Source organism: Protopterus annectens, chromosome 1.part0 (assembly GCF_019279795.1).
Source record: "Protopterus annectens isolate FY-2018-M chromosome 1.part0, PAN1.0, whole genome shotgun sequence".
NCBI lineage: Eukaryota > Metazoa > Chordata > Ceratodontiformes > Protopteridae > Protopterus > Protopterus annectens.
In genome coordinates, this window is record NC_056725.1 from 1,118,917,398 (window position 1) to 1,118,934,612 (window position 17,215).

A 17,215-nucleotide genomic window follows, 5' to 3' on the forward strand; every position below is an offset into this window, starting at 1 on the left:
CACATACATCAACTGTCAGGAAGTTGCATTCTTTGTTGAACGTTAGTGTTTTCATTTGGTCAAAAAAGGACCATGAATCTTTACAAATCTGTGGTTCTTTCTCCACATATTTTTTCAATATTAAGTCTACAACTTTCGCACAAGGGTATGTGATAGACTGTCTCGCATCTACCAATGCTCTAAAGGGTGGATCAGACCGCCCTTTGTGAATTTTATGTATGCCAAATACTTGTGGTAATTTAGGTGACAAAATAGTTAAATAATGATTTAGTTGTATATCTATCAACCCATCAATAAATAGGTCACTAATGGACATCTTAATTCTATTGTATGCTGTGTTAAGTTGGTTTAAACTTACTTCTTCATATGTTTCTCTTTCTAGAACTGACACCATTTTCTTATTGTAGTCTTCTTTATACATAACTACTAGACCCCCTCTCTTGTCTGGTTTCATAAACCTGATTGGGAGGCTTCTAAATGATTTTAGTAAGAACCGTTCCTCTGTAGTTATGTTCTCATTATTCCTTTGGTTTTTGTTGTTAGCCACTATTTGTCTAAATTCGTGTTCACATAGAAATTCGAATATGTTAATACTAGGGTTACATGGTGGGTTGAATGTACTGGCTACTCTTAGTTCATTATTGTTGTATGATGAGTTTCCCATTAGTACAGTCAAATTCAACTTACGTATGAACAGTTTAAAGTCAATCAAAAGTTCCGCCAGGTTACACTTGTTAGTAAGTACAAATGTAAGTCCTTTTGAGAACAATTCAACTAAAGTATCGTCAATATGACATTCTGTGTAGTTGTAAATTTTAAAGCCTCTTTCACCGTTAAACACTACTTTACATGGTGGAAATGTTAGTTCCTCTTGTTGCTGTGGGTGTTGTATCTCTTCTTGGGGGGAAATTGTGGGTTGGAGTTCCAGTTGTTCCCCCTCTGGCACCAGCACCAGGTGAACTTATTTAAATGACACTTTAACATTTGATTTTTTTGTCTGAAGAAGTCCGGATAAGATCCGGACGAAAAGTGCTTAACATAAATCTGTTTTTAGAGTTTTGTTTCGTTCGTGTGAAACTCCAAAGTGAAGTACTTGTCAGTACTTTTTATACAGTCTACGTAGCATTTTATGTTGGAATAAAAGCTTTGGGAGTACTGCTGCATTTGGAGTCTGGTGCTTTTGTGGATTTTCCTTATGGGCAAAAGGCCAGGGCATGGAAGGATATGGGGGTACCCCACAATGATGAATGACTCAGTTCCTAACAGCTGACTCTCACCTCAAAATGGTCTCATTAGGATCCCACCCCAGATAAGGAATGAAATGAACAGTAAGGCACTGACCTTGGCCGGAGGATGAATGGGTCTGGTTCTCACCCCATATGAAGAATAAATGTGTTAACTGGATGTTGGAAGGAGAGCACAAGTTAATGGTATTGCAGGTAAAAAATATATAAAATTTCAGTTGTGAGAGAGCTCTGAAATCTCCAATAGATGAACAATCTGATTTTTTTAACTTCTGCAACTAGCTTTGGGCCAGGATTATCAAAGCTGTTCATTGCACATCCCTCATGATAACCTGCTTCATTTTGTGTTATGCCTTCTAAAGTTATGAAGTGATATAAGGCATTTTGATAAATATACCACAGTCTTGGCTTACGGCAGAGGATAGAACAATTAGCATCTGCTATGTTATCTCTTTTATTTATTTATTTGTGCCAGGGTCAATTTCCTCATTACTAAAGAAATTTATTCTCTGTTCCTCAAGCCATTTACAAGATAATTGGCCTGAGAGAACAGCATTACATTGTGCAGTACTGGCTACTGGTCAGGCTTGTAAAATTGATTTGGATGAAATAATTGCCTGGAAGCTCAAATGTGTAATTTTTTGCATCTCCTATTATGACTATTTTGGCACCAGGCCTGTTGAATTATGGATTTAACAGAAGCTATGTGTTTTGAGGCCTCATTGTGCTAATAATTAACTGTATATTTATCTGAAATTGCACAGACTTGTGCTCTCAGAAGTATTGTACACCTGCTTCCTGCAGCACAGAGTTGGCAGTATTTCACTATATGAAACCTGCTGATCATTAACTTGTGGAAATTAATGTATAATGTTTTATACTTGTTGCCTGTTTTGTCAGTATTCTATAAAAAAGTAGGGTAAGAATCCTACAAAAAGTTGCTTGTCATAATTGCACATCATACTTTGTGTAGCACTGTAATCCAGATGTGATTAGCAGAGAGGTTATAACAGTAGGCCACTCTCAACCACGGAAAGGTGGTCCACATAATTTTCTTGTGTGCATTATGCGACAATCTCAATAGTGATCCACCCTGGGAGGTGATTTCTGGCAGATGATACTAGGAAAGAAAACCTTGTGATACAGACATTATGTTTTAGTGTTCTAGGCATATACAAATTCTCTCTAATAGAAACAATTTCTCTGGCAGTAGCACTGAGAGTAATAATTAAGTGCTGCAGGTGGAGAGTTATATCCTGTTTTAGATGACCTAAACTTAACTTCTTCTGCCATGTGTCACTTGCTTTGCTGTGGTAACATCATTAAATGGGAACAACAGAAATTTCTCTTTAGGTAGTTTCCTGAAACTGTTCCTGGGAGACCTACCTACTAATGTAGTTACCGGAAGCTGTGGTTCTAGTAGTACAACTCTTATCAGGTAACCACTAATATCCCTAGGGTACAGTAAGGAACATCCAGACAATACCCACCACATATTCACCAAGCTCATGGTTATCTCTTTCTTTACAAAGAGACTTTAGGCAACATTTCATTCCATATATGTCCCATCCAACAGTGACATCAACAATGCAAGGTTCCTTTTTATCATGCTATTTATTTATTTGACATTTGTTTGACATTTGTTTACCAGGAAAGTCCACTTGGATAATATCCCATTTTCAGTGGAGGGCCTGGGAGAAAAGCTGCATACTGACATAATAAGGTTAAAATTAAATAAAGTTATTAAGAGCCTAATACGGAACAGTGACATGTTAATTAAGTAAAAATTCAGCTTCAGTTCATACAGTGTGAACTTACACATACATATGGCACATATTTGGACAGCTTTAATGAGTTGAAAACAGGGTACTAACCTAATCTCTCAGGTACAGTAAGGAACATCCAGACAATACCCACTACATATTCACCAAGACCATGGACCTTATAACTACAATATACTAGTTAAAAAACCTTCTTCAGATCTCCAGAGGATCTGAAGAAGGTTTTTTAACTGAAAGCGTTTATCCTGTTTGACCTGCAACTTGAACAGCACAATTTGTGCTTTTTATTTCTTCATTTTATTAAAGCCTACATTTTAACAGAATTTCTCAGTGAACTTTTCGTTGTGGTGGAAGCCTTTTTTTCATGTTACTATTTTTGCCTATTAAGGCTTCCTCTAGAGGTGGTTTTTGGTTTGGTTGTTTGTATATACTAATATTGGGTGATTTCAATTACCCAAACATTAACTGGGAGAAGTACTCAAGTACTAACTCCCTTGCCCAACGCTTCCTAGAATTTAAAAACTCGAATGCCCTGGATCAACTGGTCAACACCCCCACCAGAGGTGACAACATATTGGACCTGGTCATCACCAACATGGGCGACCGGTGTTCTACACCAGAGGTCAAACCCTCGCTGATTAGATCGTCTAATAGACTAATCACTCTGGATATTCACATTCCACCCCCACCCCCAATCAAGGAAACCACCGTGAAAAACTTTTCAAAAGCAAACTTCACATTACTTAAAACCGAGGTGGAAAGGTTCACAGTCCCATTGCTAAAGGACAGTGCTGTCCAAGCTGCTGAATCCTTTACAAAGGCACTCTATGAGCACCTGCAAGAATACATGGATCGTGCTATCCCAAGCAAAACCAAGACTCACTCCTCCAAGAAAAGGAAACCTGTCTGGTGGACCCCTGCCATAAACAAGCTATGCAATAGAAGGAGGAAACTAGTGCAGAAAAGACTAAAATCCCAAGAAGGAAAGACATCCCTGATTAGTATCAGCAAGAAACTATGATCCCTCATAAAATCATCCAAGGCTAGCTTTGAAAGAAAAATTGTCAAGGACTCCAAAGATAACCACAAAGAGTTCTTTAGCTATGTCAAGAACCTAAGTGGAAACTCTCAGATCTGCTCTGAGTTAGTGCAGAATGACACAAAATACACTGAACCGGCTGATATTGCCAACATTCTGGCAGACAGGTTTAGTGAAAACTTCACCCCACTCTCACCCCCTAAAGGGCCCATAACCATACCAGAAGAATGTAGTGCCCTGGCAATCACTGACACACAGGTTAAAATAGCCCTATCCAAAGCCAAAAGTACAGCTTCAATGGGACCAGACAGTGACCCAGGCTGTGTCTTACATGAGCTCCAAAATGAACTAACCCCTCACCTAAACACACTGTTCAAACTCAGCCTCTCTATAGACTACGTACCCATAGAGTGGCACACAGCAACCATTATCCTGCTCCACAAAGGTGGAGCCAGAACAGACCCCGGGAACTATCACCCTATAAGCCTGACTAGCCTGGTCTACAAGGCTATGGAGCGCATCATCATGGAATTCATTAACAGAGACATTGGGAACCTTCGAACATTGGACCATATCCAGTTTGGCTTTGTTAAGAGCAGATCATACCTCCTAAACCTGGTGGACTTCTTTGAGACAGTTACCAAAGCTTTAGATAAGGAAAAGGAGGTCCACACAGCCTACCTAGACCTCACAAAGGCTTTCAACACCATTCCCCATTCTGGTATTATAGACAAGCTCACCAGCCTGAACATAAACCCCTACGTCACGAGATGGGTTGCCAGTTGGCTCATGGATAGAACCCACACAGTGAGAGTTGCAGGCTCTAGGTCCGACTCTAAACCAGTTACAAGTGTCATCCCCCAGGGCTCAGTCCTGGGACCCCTCCTGTTTGGTATATACTTCTCAGAGGTACAGGCAAGCACAGGACTATGGCTGACCAAGTTTGCAGATGACTGCAAACTGGGGGCCATAATTGACTCTCCAGCTGATACAGACATCCTCCAGAAGGGTCTCACTGAGACAGATACCTGGTGTCAAAATCATGGCCTCAAGCTAAATGCCAAAAAGTGCGTAGTCATCCCCTTTGGAAAAAACAAAGTACCCGTGAACTACCAAATACGTGGTAGTCTCCTAAATACAGAAAATGTAATAAGGGATCTGGGGACCCAAGTAGATAGTAATCTCTCCTTTGATAATCATATTGCCAAGGTGGTTAGAAAATCCTTCTATGTGGCCCACCCAATCACAAAAGGGTTCGCATCTAGAACAAAAGAGGTCATTGTGCCCTTCTCCTCATCACTCATCAGACCCATCATAGAGTACAATGCCCTATTTGGGATGTACCTTACAAGACACCTGCAACAGCTGGAAAGACCACATAAGTACCTCATCAAGAGGATTACTGGCCTCAAACATATGCCCTATGCAGCTCGACTGAAGAAACTCCAGCTGTACTTGGTTGCATATCGCTTACTCAGAGGTGATCTCTGCCTGACATACAAGGCCATGTCCAACCCAGAATTGATGGACATGCTCCACCTAAAAAAAACAAATTCCCAAGAGCCACATGCTCTAGGGATCTAAACCTCACCACAATGATAAATAGGACATGCTGGAGGGATAGATTCCTGAAACAGAGACTCCCCATGCTTTGGAACAGGAATCCAATCTACATTAGGCAGAGCCCCTCACTAACACTCTTCAAGAGAAACCTTGACAAGTGGATGGGAAACAGAAAATTTACCCCGGGGATCAATGTAGTTGCTCTGCTGGACAGAGGCACAGGGAACTAATGGCTCTGCTGGACCGAGGCACAGGGAAATAATCTAAGGGGGGGGGGTGGCGAAAGCCAACACATTCTGGCTAGGCTTATAGATGCCCTCTGGCAGATAGCCTAGTACTTACCTATGAACCTATGAACCTATAAGCCTTGCCATGTTAATCTCAAGATGCCCCATCTGTCCTTAAGTAAACATATTTTGCAGAGCTAGTCTATGGTCAACACAGACTCTCCCTGTCTATGAGGGACATGGGTGCCACCTCAAGGGTAAATTTCTGGTGCCCCTTCCATTTGTCCAGATTGCACTTGAATAGGGTCAGTGAGGAGCTAAGTATTCACAATTTGCAGTTCACAGAGATGACATTAAACACACTTATTTATTTGAAATTAAAGAGGTTAGAGGCAGATCTAATTTGCAGGGAGAAAAAATTCCATTTTTTATTAGAGAGTATGAGTAGAGACTTGAGCCAGAAGATCTGTAGAGTTTATATAGGGTCTATATCTAAAACTTCGAATGTTCTGATATCGAACACTATTCAGCGAATGGTAAGAATAGCGAAGCTGCAGAACAGCGAATTCTTTCTTTGGGAAAGAACTCGGTTGGCCGTTTCTGTGGCTTCGCTATTCTTAGCGCTGTGGTGGAAAGTTATGGGTTGGGTTCAGGTAAGTGTGCGATTGTTTGTACGTTAGGGCTAGGGGCGGGTTAAGTGAGTTAGGGTTAGGGTGCGGGTTAGGCGTGTGTGTGATAATGACAGACTTTAGGGTTGGGGCAGTTTAAGTGAGTTAGGGTTAGGGCGTGGGTTAGGTGAGTGTGCGATAGTGACGGACCTTAGGGTTAGGGTTTGGGTTAAGGCAAGTGGGCAGATAGTAGTGTATGTTTAGTTTAGTGTAGCGTTAGATATTGGAATCTAAGTGTATGTGTGTGGTTGCTGTTTGTTTGGTGTTCTTGTGTTGTGTGTATGTGTTTCGGAGCAGCAAATTTTTTCCATAGGAAAAAATTCGCTGTTCTGAATGTTTGATATTTTCATGTTTAGATGTTTTGGGGCCGATGAAATAGCGTTCGCTGTTTTCATCTTTCGATAACGTGATATAAATGCTTTATATATGCTAAGAAGATATTGCTCATTAGACTTAAGTAATCTACTAGGCTAATAAGAATGGAGACTAGGAGTAAAAGTAGGGCATTCACCAGCTTTGTGAATAATGTTGTGTGTGGAGATAAGCTGCATGTAATCTAAGTGCTGAGGCAGTTTGAGCCAATTCAAAGCCTTGAGGGCAGTGCAGCACTGGCTGATGTATTATTTGCTGGTAGCAAATTTTGGAACCATATCATAGCATGCCTCCAGCTTATTTTTAACTGTAGAATGAAGGTTGCTTAGGATGGGTGCTCCATTAATTAGACCAATTTGTTTGACTCTTATCCTAAAATCCAGACAGTTTAACTCATAAAGTTAAATTTCATTAAGAGGACATCCATATATGACTCTTGAACCACTTCATTGTGAACTATCAGCCATCTTCAACCACAGCTGTATTGCTAATATGGATGATCTGTGTGATCAAATAATCATAAACTCCTGTACGCTGGAAGCTTCTTACAGGCTACACCCCAGTTATAGGATACTTCCAAGCACTGCAGCTTTGATTCTATTGGTAATGACAAGATGTACATTTTATGGAAACATTAGATCCCCACTATTGTTTTCCTTGTATGACCCGTGGAAAGCACAAACTGCAAAAGCATGCATACCTGAATAAAGGTAGCTAATACACTTGAAGGCTAGTCAGAGTCATGCTAAACTATGTGTACAATCTTTTATGTGTCTCTTTCAATATATCATTTTGGAGTGATTGCGATGATCTTCACTACAGCTGTAAATGTTTTTTTTTTTTTTGGGTGAAGTCATGCGGACAGCTCAGAGCCCAGTAGTGTGGTCCCTGGTTTGTACTGAATGTCACTTTGCCTTGACTGAGTATGGTGTGATGTTCAAGCTCAGGGGAGTTTGAGATGAATCAGCATATTTTATTTGATAAGCCCTGTAATGCTGATGTATTATTATTAAAAGAGGAGGCAAACAAGGTAAGCCATATTACAAATGTGTGAGCCAGACACCTTTACCTATGGTTGCAACGGCCGTCAATGAGAGGAACTGAAATTTTATGCAAGCACAGAAAAGCAAGTGGTTGATTTTAGATCTAAGTTTTTGAACGTGTTCCTAAAAGTTGAGGGATTGGTGGAGCCTAATGCCCAGGTATGCAAATGAAGTGATTCTTTCAATAAGATTATTGCACTGATCCATAAGACTGAGAGAATAGGGAGTTTTTGTAAGTCTTTCCTACATACCAAAGAGCATAGACTTTTTTATGGTTGAGAAAAAACATTTTGCAATTGAGCCAGTTGTCCATTTATAGAAGGTTAGCTGGTCGATGGGTTTGGAAGATCTAATGTTGTACTTGTGGTGGATTATCTTTATTCATGAACATTTGTAAGAATAATATGATAAACACAGATCATATCAACACCAAGTGGGACTAGTATATTAAAGATATGCTAACTGATCTACTTGTTTCTTTTGATATTTGTTAAAAGGCTAAGTAGTCTGATCTGGAGACCCTTTTCAGCTACATGAGGGGCAAGAAAGGAATTAAGAAGTTTGCAAGTGAAGCAGCAAAATTGTATAGAAAGAAAAAAAAACATAACAGAAATGTATGTACGGTCAAAAGAAGTATTCCATAGCAATATGTACTATTAAGAATACCATATTAACAAAAGCTTCACTATCTTTGTTATAGTTAGCAGCGTCATAAAGTACAAAACATCAAAAGCTGGAATCTTATGTTTAGTCTTTATTTCACCAATAATACAATCAACAGCAAACTCCACTTCTGTTGTATGTAACTTAAGTTGTCAGGTGATGTATGAAGGCAGTGATTAATGGTGCCACTATATCTCATCAGCTGCAGAGCCAGTTCCATCACAAGGTGACCTAGGCAGTTGCCCAGGGTCCACTGGCAGGAGGCTTCCACAAAAGTTAAATTTTCTTCTTTAAGAACACAGGCAGATTACATCCTTAATAGCATCTGTGCATGCACCACACACAGATTTAAACATTGATGCAGAGTGCAAGATTATAGTCTTTGTCATTCCATTTGGAAGATGAATGAGTCCAGGATTTAGCGAATGGAACATGTTAAGGTGTGTGTGTGTGTAATGCCCCAGTAAAGGATTGCAAAGTTGATTACCTTGTTCAGGCTCAACCCTGTATCTTGATTAAAGGAGACTACAACCTGAATTCTCTACACCAAATACCAGAAGGTGCATTTTCAAAGACTGTTGAGTACATTTTCAAAGAATGTTGAATTCCAGTGCATTTTCAAGGACTGTTGAGTTTCAGTGCATTTTCAAGGACTATTGAGTTTCAAGGGAAGAGAAGCTTATTGTTGTTCATGCTGTCTGCTTTCAGTACATGTTTTGTTTAGCAAATGGCTATCAGTGTTTCTGCTGTATAACGTCAAAGGAGTGTTAGTAGCACAACTGATAGTATACTTGCCTCTAGGGCATTTATTGCAGAAGGCAGTGGGTTATAGTCCCCCACCATGTAGATGGAAAGCTGATATTGCAGTGTCCTTTAAAGGAGAAAATAATGCAGTCCTGAGTATGTCCTCCTTTGGCTGAGATGCCTAGCAACTATGAAACAGTTGCTGTTTTTTCAGCCATTCTTTATTGCAGTATTACAAGCTTGCCATTTTTTAATGTAACTTGGGCAATTTATTCTTCAGGGGCAGGGGCAGCAAGTGCTGCATTTGTACATGAAACACTGAAATGTAGAGCTGTTTGCCAGCAAAAATCTCTTCTTTAGTTATAGATCTCTTTAATGTGGAATTATTCAGTTGACTTTTACTTCTGCAGAGATTATATATATTGACTGACATTGCTGGATTGCAATGACAAAAGTTTGAGTGGCCTTTTGTGGTTGAAATGATCTGTAATGGGCAGTTTTGTCATTATTGGTTCATACATTTTGTTTCATTGCTTACTGGAAAATTTTTCAAATATACAAATTTAAAACACACTCAAGTGGTACTGTATTATACAAGGAATATAATTTAATACAATCAGGATGCTGCCGAAAGAAGAAGAAGGATGGTGTATCAAAGAACACATGCATGTATGCATGGCTTCAATAATATATGCAAAGGGCCTGTGGTTTGAAAACAGCCCAAAGGTAGACTTAATCCACCACTGGCCAGATGAATTTTCTTTGAATGTGGGTTTCAATGCTGTTTCAATGAATATGTGTTTCAAGGGCAGAGAATAAACGTTCCCTCCTGTTTTTTTCATTGTGAGACTGTATTGTTTTGTTTAGCAAATAGCTATCTATCTATGTGCTATAAAATTTAAAATAAAGGTTTTAAATATATCTGATCATTGTAGAAGTAAACAAGAAAATATTATGCACACTGACAGGTTTGAACTGTGTCTATGGTAACTGGGGAGAAATAGCCAAGTGATGGGATATTGCAATGGCTGGTGGGATGGGGTGCTGCCAGGATGCAGCTGCTTTAGGGTAGCCCTGATCCATTACCCTGCCTATGGCCCCATTTGGTCATGATCCAGCCCTGATCATCTGTTTTTGGCTAAGCTTTGACTGGACAAAGCCAGCTGGTTAAATCTTTGACTGGATCTATAAAAGAAATATAAAAAAAAAAACATTTTTTGTATGATGCATGCCTTCACTGCACCCACCCCGTAGAGGGCTTTGTCCCCATAATATCCTCGCTTGCATGTACTAAATCCATGGTTAAACACTCACAGGGAAAACTGAAAAGAAGAATCACTACTTGTGCACTAAAATAAATAGTATTGTCAGTCATTCACAGTGGTAAACACTGACTGAGGAGCTGCAGCTTGAGGAAACATTCTTGATAAGTTCCTACCACATCTGGTTCACAACTGACTATGGATAAGGAAGCTGAGAGTAATCCATACCCTTAAAGTAGAACGTTTTTGATTACTGGGTAAAATATTTTCATCTCTGATTGGCAGAGATAGAGAAGTCCAGTTGTAGAGGTTATTTCAGAAAAGCTGTTTTCCCAACAGCTACTCCAAAGTTAAACCTTTCTAGGGTCGGGTCATTGTTTTTTTTAAGATCTCACAGTACAGGCATATGATCTGTATGCCACATCACTTACTGAGGTCAGCAATAGCACTGAAACAGGTTTTTAAAAGTAAAGTAGGCAGTGAAGAGTATAGCATTGGATGTAATGGGCAACATGGTGCATATGGTTATCAATGAGAGAAACAAACATAGACATTTTAACATCTATTGTTTGGGGATAGTTGTGCTCTGGCTGGAATTTTGTGTAAAGCTGGGAGTTCATATTCAAGTATTGGGAAGAAAATATTAGTAGCCAGTGTGGATTCAGGACAAAAATTTTTCAAAAAACTCTAAAATGCACCTCAGAGCATCTTAATACATTTGTTTCCTCCATAATTATCAACATGCAGTTTTGCTTAGATGGAACATGTTGGATGAATGAATGAATAACTAACTACAGGAAAAAAAAACTAAAGAGTAAGACACACTGAAAAAAGGGACAAAAAAGTAATATAGATGGGGTGTGGGACACCTTTCTGTCTAGGGTGCCAGAATACCAAAGGCCAGAGATAGTTAATTCCTGCAAGAGATCTCATATATGACATGGCAGCATGCCTTCCTCATGGCATACCACGGAAAGTACTTTTGTGTTTAGAAAATAGGTTACCTTGAAAACTGTTTGAAAATGGTCCGAACGGTATTGTAGTCCAAACATAGTCTGCCTGTTTTTCAAAGTCAAATACAAATGATTGGTATTATGGCACAATTAACTTTTGTGGTGTCATTTTCATATTTTATTTCAATAAGCTTTATCAAATGGAGCTACTTTCCAACACATTCATTCACCACTGCACAATTACTACTACACTGCTAAATGGAAACAATTTAAACCAATTTAAAATAACCACACCATAATATCAAAACTTAGCATTTGGCTATGGATTATTGAATTTAGCTATTTATGATTTTCTTAGAAACTCAGTCTTTATCACTACGGTCTAAGTCTAGAACTTGTGGGTAAATATTGCATAGGCCAGGCCATTGACTATTTATTTCAGGCCATCATATATTGACTTGTAAGCAATTTCTAGACTCAGTCCAATTTATATCATGTAGAGCTGCTGTCAAAGCTTTCTTAATGCATCAACAGTTTGCAAGTGAAGTAACATGTTAGTATCAACAACTTTACCAAAATATAGACCAAATGTCAGGAAGCAGTCTGGACAGTTCTTTAGACTTTAAAAGACTTAAAACAGCTGTTGGTTTAAAAATAAATCTTATTAGAAGTTGCTTTGCTTCTTAGTATAAAACAGGACGATATGTGTAAGTATAACAGCTTTTCAAGGATAGAGTTGTTTTAAAGCTCACTTGTAGGAGTGGGTACTGTTTGCATGCAGCAAGGCACCCAGACACATTGGTATCCTATTCTTTGCATCTAGTAATTCCTAACTAAGGCTGGGGACACAGTAATGTATCCAGAGTGTCTGCCATGTCAAAGATATGAACTTAAATTACCATACATAAAATACAATGATATAAACAAAAGTTTTATTTTTCAAAGTTGTTCTCATACCTTTAAGTCTACTATAAAAATGATGGTGAACTACTGATGTGCTTTAAACTCTGTTTGTTCCCTTTTTGTGGACCTCATAGATAATTACAAATATATTAATCTTAAAGGTATTTTAAGAGTGACTGATGTAACAGATATGCCTCACCCTGAATATTTTAATACATGCCTCAATGTACCTTACAGAAAAGTAGACTCGTGCTATTCTGCCCATCACAGGTCAGGCACACATCATTCAAAAATCCACTAGGAAATAACTTTTCCATGGAAATCACACATTTGTTGCTGATAAATCCAAGTTTATACACCTAAAACAGATCTCTCTCTCTCTCTCTCTCTCTCTCCTGAAGCAGAGTCATACTTATTTGCACTTCTTGCCCCCACCATCTAGTGATCGTGGTTGGGGGAGTTGGTATCATGATTTAGGTTTTTACCTCACAAACAACAGGTACAGAGCTTAGAATGGTCCACAAGGACAGCTAGCCTAGTGCTTACCTGTAAACCTATCACTACCTTATCATTAAGAGCAACAGACAGATGAGAGCAACCATCAGGAGCAGTATGAGTTTTTTAAAGCCCTGTGTCTCCAGAAGGCAAGGCATGCAGTGGGTGTTGGTGCTGTGTGATTCCTCAGTTTCATGAAGAGAAGCTCACCTACCTGACTCAAAGTATGGTAAATAATTTTCTTTCATCTTCTCCAGAGAAATCATATCATGCTCATGTGTTCCCTGGCATGAGCAACCCTCTTTCCCCCAAGAAGAGGCAAGTGGTTTATGGTCTTTCTTCTCCCTCTCTGGGGCTGCTAGCTGAATCCCAAGTACCCAGGTCACAGTCAAAGCTCCATCCCTCTGTGCCATAGTGGTCTGCCCTTTTCCAGTTCTGTATTGCCAATTATGATTCCACCTTATTTGTAGCTTCTCTCCTGAACTTCCAAACAAATCTTTCCTACTATTTCAAGGAATATAATGAAGAGAAAAGGCCTGCATGATGAAAGACATCCAACTTCTCATAAAGCATAGACATACAGTGTGGAAAATATCAACCATGAGTGATATGAGAACCAAATTTAATACTTCTGGAAACATCACTAAGAAAAAAATTAAAAGGCTCAAAACTATGTTCTGTAGAAATAGAAAAAAAACAGAATGTTCTCAGTCCACAAGGAATTTTAGAAAGAGCTAAATTGTCTTGCGATCCCCTAATCCCACTCTGGTCAACAGCTTCCACAGGATGTTAAAATCAGTTCAGTATGAATCCTCAAAAACATTTAGATCAAAACTCCCCAGAAAACATTGCTCACAACCGACAGCTTGAGTTCACATAATCATGTTTGTAAAATTATGAGCAAACATAGCAGACAGTAACACACCAATCCCTCCTTTCAGTCACCCCTCGAAACATACACACACTTTATTATTCTCACACAATACACCTCAGAGAAAGTGCTATTAGTACAGTAAATACACACAAAAAAATATTTCTTTGTCCAAGAGGCTATGATCTTGGACAAGATATCAAACAACATAGTAATAACACTGCATCTATGAAGGCTGAGCAAAAAAAGTAACTATTAGAAAGGTTGGGGCTTGCTGGTGTGAGTCCTGAAACACAGATACTGAATGGCCTAAAAATGGACTTACATCTACTAAGTTAGAGATGGCCATTTCTTAGCCCTTCCCTCCAAGGTATGTAGTTAGTATATATAAGTTCAGGAGGCGCAGGCGGCTTGTCCTTCACATTGAGGAGTGCATAGGGGTTTGCCCCCTGCAAAAAAAGAAGTTTAAAGGACACAAAATAAAAAGAATAGGAGATACCAGACTACGGCTGATAAAATCATCAAGCAATTTAATCCAAGTAAAAAGGTGAGCGCTTTCGCAGCCAAAGCTGCTTCATCAGACAATACAATACATAATTTCCCCAATTCGTATACAAAGCTCCAACCAATCACAACATTTCCCGGTAAAAATCACTTCACTAGTGCATATTAACTCTTTCATGCATAGAAACATTTACAACTAAAACGTATTCAAATAGCTGAATGAAAAACACATTGTATAACTTCACATAGTTAAAAAACATGATTAAAAAACATAATATATAAACAATTAACTATCTAATTAATGGTTTATTCAGCAAAACAGGTTTAATGCTGATTTTGTCATTTAAACTGTTACCCATATTTGCACGGATCTGATTATCCATTCTAGTTCCTTTGTCTCAATTCTGTTCCTGATTGCCACTCCTCTATTACCTATCCAAACTTTCTCCATCACCATAAAACTGAAGATATGTGATGCTCCCATATCCATAATATGCTAGCTAGGGCATTAGTGTCCTCATTTCTTTATATATCATATGCATGCTCTCTGACCCTGTCCCTTAATCTACATGTGGTCTTTCCTACATAGAAAGAGGAACAAAGGGTCCAATGTGCCAAATACACTATGTTGATGGTATTACAATCAGCTGAAAGCTTGAAGTGTAATATTTTATCTGTAACAGGAAGCCTGAATGTCCCCATCCTGTCAATATAGTGACAGTAATTACATGAATTGCAGGGAAGTGCACCCAAGATCTGTGATGTACTATGAGTGCTATTTACCGACCCATTCCAAGGGCCACATAAGAGTCTTTTCAAGGATTTATTATTTTTATATGCATATTTCGGAGTTCCCCCACTATATTACTAACTCGATCATCTGAACAAAGTATGTTCCAGTTCTTAAAAAATATATCCTGTAGTAATTTAATATTATTAGCATAGGTTACTGTAATCCTCAAGGGATTATGTTTAGGAACTCTGTCCACTTATTTCATAAGAATTTGAAAAAAGTATGTTTGACCTTTATTTCTTCTTAATGTGGCCATGTTACATGTCACTTGCTCAATTTCTGTTTTGTTATAGCACCTATCTAGAAACTTATTTTCTAGATGTTGCAATTCTGTAGAGAATATACTGTCATCTGCCATTAATCTGGCTGTCCTTAGTGCTTGTCCCTTAACCACATTTTTAAAAATATGTTTAGGGTGCATGCTATGTCAATGGACATAAGTATTCCTGTAACATTCCTTACGGTAGATCTCTGTATGATATTCCCCTGTATCTTTCCTCTTTATATAGACATACAGAAATTCAATGACTCTGCTAGAACTCTTAGCAGTGAATTTCAAAAATTGTGTACTGCTATTGATATCTTGCAGAAATAACTCAAGGTTGGATGCACCTCCCTTCCAAAGAAGGAAGAGATCATCCACAAACCTCCGATAAAAAACAACATCCCTGGACCAAGCTTCTATCAGAACAAACTGTTGTTCCTATTTAGCCATAACTAGGTTGGCGTAGCTATTGGCACAAGAAGTGCCCATAGCTATGCCATCCAGCTGTCTATATGTGGAATCTTCAGACATGGAAACATTATTTTCTAGAATGATTTCCTCCAGAAAGCAAAGGAGATCTAGGGTTCGGGCATCATACAATCCATCTTGCTCAAGATACTGTTGTAAAGACAGAATACCAATCTCAATGGGAATCACCATAAAAAGTGACTGCACATCAAGGGTAACCATCAAGCAGTCCTTAGTAGGTGGATGATCTTTAATGTGCTTGTGCAAATCCAATAAAAAGTGTTTGGTATCTTTGAGGATGTTACTATTCTTAACTAACACAGATTTCAAATGATGTTCTACAAAGATGGATAGGGGTTCAGTGCACCATCCATGGCCTGCTACAATAGGCCTCATTGGATGATTACTGGGATATTTGTTTATTTTGGGTAATCCCTGAATAAGGGGAATAGTTGGCTCATCTGCAAAAAAATATTTATGCAGATCCATAGTGATTTGTCGACACTGTATGCATTCAAATAAGTCATTTCTTACTCTAAAAATGCATTGCTCAACTTGTTAATTTTCAAATTTTCATACACTTGCCTGTCATTAAGCATGTGGTACATAACATCAGTATAGAAAGAATAATCCATAATCATAAGGGATCCTCCTTTATCAGATGGCCTAATACAAATGTCTTGAGCATGACACAGAGTTTCAAGTGCTTCTCTTTCACAACTGTTCATGTTAACAAAACATTTAGTACGACTTCTGTTATCATACAGCAAATATATGTCTTTTATACAAGCTTTTTCAAAGGCTTCCACAACCCCCACCATAGTAGGTACATAACTACTAGCTTTTTTAAAAACATTTTTCTCATTAACATTCATAATGGTGTCCTGATATTGCAATTTCAACATCAGGTTCCTAGTATACATTTTTAATTCAATTATATTGTCAGTAATTGTCATTTGATCAGAGGGTATGAAACTCATACCTTTGCTCAGTACTGTCCTCTCAGCTTGACTGAAAGTCCGGCTGGAAATGTTCCAGATTAGCGATCGTTCTTCATTTGCCACATCTTCTTGATGGTTAAAGTGTTCTTCTCTTCCAGGGATGCCTTCCTCTTCAGCCTGCCTCTCCCCTGATTGTGATTGTGAAAATTTGGTGTGCATATAGGAAAGGGCATATTCGCACAGATATCCCCTTCCAGTAATGTCGTGTGCATGCTGTTGCTGCCATTAACTTGAAAACTTTCTTTCCTACATGCTACACTTTCAAACGAAGACAAAGCAGGTAATTCAGCAGCCACTATACTGTTCTGACTGACTTGATGGGCGGGGGTCACTTCCTTGTCTCCTGTGTTCTGATG